Source organism: Zeus faber, assembly GCF_960531495.2.
Source record: "Zeus faber genome assembly, chromosome: 1".
NCBI classification, from domain to species: Eukaryota; Metazoa; Chordata; class Actinopteri; order Zeiformes; family Zeidae; genus Zeus; species Zeus faber.
In genome coordinates, this window is record NC_137193.1 from 8,902,388 (window position 1) to 8,906,232 (window position 3,845).

Genomic DNA, 3,845 nt, shown 5'->3' on the forward strand with positions numbered 1-3,845 from the left:
GGTCTTCTGGTCAATACTGCCGAAGCGGTGAGTCAAACTCCACACTTTTGCCACAACCTTGAGGATAAAGCAGTTGTTTCACCCTCCTCCTGTTCACCATTCAAAAGAAACATGAACTGTGCTTATTATTATGGCTAACCCTAACCCTAACCCTATATCATGACCACTAAGAGGGATGCAAGACTCACAAACGATTGGTTCATAATGAACGCAATTTTCAATTATTCCGGATTCTGGCGTCAGTAAAAGATTAAGACAGTAAAAGAATCTTCGACTCACAAACTGAAATGTGTCACAAAATCTCTGGCCCGTGGCTCCTCACCAGCCATGTAAGTGTCTCGCTGTGATCGTATAGTGGTTAGTACTCTGCGTTGTGGCCGCAGCAACCCCGGTTCGAATCCGGGTCACGGCAGTTTTCCCACAATGTCGTGGGGCGCAGCATCTGTGACATCACCCGCTGGTTTCCGAACCCGCGCGGGAGATGATGTCATTTCACGCATGTTCTTGTACAGTGACATCATATGTTTGTGAAACAAAAAATGACCCTGATAAACTATATGACCTTGAAGAAGCAAAATGTTGTTTCTTTATCATCTTCATTTATAAATTACAATGTATATATATATATATATATATATAAAAATGTATATATACTGTAGGTTTCAAGATTCAAGATTCAAGATTTTTATTTGTCACATACATATACATACTTCCATACATATATGCAGTGAAATGTAATGCAACGCACCCGGTGATAGCACACAATATGTCCTAGGAAAAATAAAAAAATAAAATAAAATAAAAAGTAAAAAATTCCTTTCTAATAGACCGACTAACTGACTCCTAAAACGTAATACAGTAAGTGGAATAGTTATAGAATAAGATAAAAAATATATAGAATAAAATACAATAAGAATAAATTGAAATAAAATGGAATAGATAGAGGGAATATGCCTATGTATATACAGATATGTGCATTTAAAGTGGCATGTGAATTTAAGTGGCATGTGAATGTGAATAGTGTGAGGTAGTGTTTGGGATAATACAGCACAGTATACAACAGTACGGCGCAGCAATACGGCATCACGAACAACCCTGAACAGTGATACAGTATGCGGTACAGTATGCTACATACAGTACAGTAGGTAGTGGAGCCTAGTGTATGGCTCAGTTAGGACCCCTGGTGAGGTCAGCGTTGACAGTTCTAATGGCTTGAGGGAAGAAACTCCGTCTCAGTCTCTCTGTTCTCGCTGCGTGACTGCGGAGGCGCTTGCCTGACCGCAGCAGCTGAAACAGTCCGTTGTTGGGGTGATGAGGATCCTTCATGATCCTACGGGCTCTGCTACTACACCTCCTGGTTTATAGCTCCTGCAAGGGGGGGAGGGTAGTTCCAGTGGTACGTTCAGCTGAACGCACCACCCTCTGCAGGGCCCGCCTGTCCTAGGCAGTACAGTTCCCAAACCAGGCAGTGATGTTGCCTGTCAGGATGCTCTCCACTGCTCCAGAGTAGAAGGACTTGAGGATCCTCACCGAGACCCGGAATTTCCTCAGCTGCCTGAGGTGGTAGGGACGCTGCCTCGCCTTTCTCACCAGAGTGTCTGTATGTACCATGTTAAGTCCTCTGTGATGTGGACTCCCAGATATCTGAAGCTGCTCACCCTATCGACAGAAGTCCCATTAATCCACAAGGGCGCGTGCGTCCTCGATTGTGATCCACGCCTTAAGTCCACAATCAGCTCCTTGGTTTTGCTGACGTTCAGGTGGAGGCTGTTGTCCTGGCACCAGAGTGACAGGTCAGCCACCTCCTCGCGGTAGGCCTTCTCATCGCAGTCGGTGATCAGGCCCACGACCACGGTGTCGTCAGCAAACTTGATGATGGTGTTGGAGCTGGACCTGGCCACACAGTCATGTGTGTACAGGGAGTACAGTAGGGGGCTGAGGACGCAGCCCTGGGGGGATCCTGTATTCAGGGTGAGGGAGCTTGACATGTACTTCCCCACCCTGACCACCTGGGGGCGGCCTGTGAGGAAGTCCAGGATCCAGGCGCACAGCGGAGCATTCAGTCCGAGCTCCATCAGCTTGACAACCAAGGTGGGGACTATGGTGTTGAAAGCTGAACTATAATCGATGAACAGCAATCTCACATAGGCCCCCTTCTGGCCATCCAGATGCGTGAGCGTGGTGTGCAGTACCTGGGAGACCGCGTCATCCGTGGATCTGTTTTGCCGGTACGCGAACTGCAACGGGTCCAAGGTGCGGGGAAGGGAGGCGCAGATGTAATCCTTTATCAGCCTCTCGAAACACTTCATGACCCCCGAGGTGAGGGTCACCGGACGGTAGTCATTCAGGCAGGTTGGAGAGGCGATCTTCGGGACAGGAACGACGGTGGACCTCTTGAAGCAGGACGGAACCACTGATTCAGCCATGGAGATGTTGAATATTGTAGTGAACACCGGAGCTAGCTGGTTAGCACAGGTCTTCAGTACTCGTCCAGATATGCCATCTAGGCCCGCAGCTTTCTTGGTGTTCACCCGCCTCAAAGCCCTCCTGACCTCGTGCAGGGACACTGAGAGTGCGCGCTCATCCCCAGCGGTGTAACTCCAATTAGCCGGCGAGCTAGCGGTGTTGCTGCCAGACTCGAACCGCGCATAAAAGGAGTTCAGTTGGTTGGCCAGGGAGGCGTCCACACTCGTGGCTGGGGGGGAGCTGCTCTTGTAATTCATAATAGTCCGTTGCCCCTGCCACAAGCGTCTTGTGTCCCCCCACTCCATCTGTAGCTCCACTGTCTCTCTGTACGTCCTTTTGGCGTCCCTCACCGCCCTCTGCAGATTGTACGATGCCGCTTTGTAATTGTCCATATTACCAGATACAAGACCGTCGTTGTAAGCGGCCGTGCGAGCATTCAGAGCGCAGCGGATGGATTTATCAACCCACGGTTTCTGGTTTGGAAATATCCGAACTTTCACCGTGGGAATGATATCATCCGCTAGCGTAGTTACAAAACTTACCACAACTTCCGTAAACTCGCTGACATCACTTGAACTTGATTGGAACATGTCCCAGTCTACGTCAGTCAGGGCGTCCTGAAGCGCAGCCTCCGATTGGTCCGTCCACCGCTTCACTTCCCTCGTCATCACCAGATCCCGTGCGATCAGAGGCCTGTAAACAGGAAGCAGCGGGATCGCGGCGTGATCTGATTTCCCGAAAGCAGGGAGCGAGACGGGCTTGTATCCGTTCTTGTAACATGTGTAACAATGGTCCAAAGTTCTGTCTCCCCTGGTGGCACACGTGATGTGTTGGTGGAAATTCGGCAGAACTTTTTTAAGGTTGGCCCTGTTAAAGTCCCCAGTCACCACCACAGCCACGTCGGGATGTCTGTTCTGAAATTCGCACAACACATCGTACAGATCCGACAGAGCTGCGTCGGTGTCCGCTTGCGGTGGGATATAAACGGCTGTAATTATGACCGTGCTGAATTCCCGGGGGAGATAAAATGGACGGCATAGTATGGTCAGCTGTTCCAGGTTCGGCGAGCAGGAGTGGGAGAGGAATTTGGTGTTGTTGGCGTTACACCAGCGGTTGTTTACCATTAGGCAGACGCCTCCACCTTTGGATTCCCCGACTCTCCCGTTCTGTCGCCCGCGGAACACGGAGAAGGCCTCGGCTGGACGTATGGCTTCATCCGGCACCAGTGGGTTCAGCCATGTTTCCGTCAGACAGAGGACGCAACAGTTCCTCGTGTCTCGCTGGAATTTAATCCTCGCTTGAAGTTCATCCATCTTGTTCTCCAAGGACTGGACGTTAGCAAAATGGATGCTTGGCAGAGGTGGACGGTAAGGTTGCGT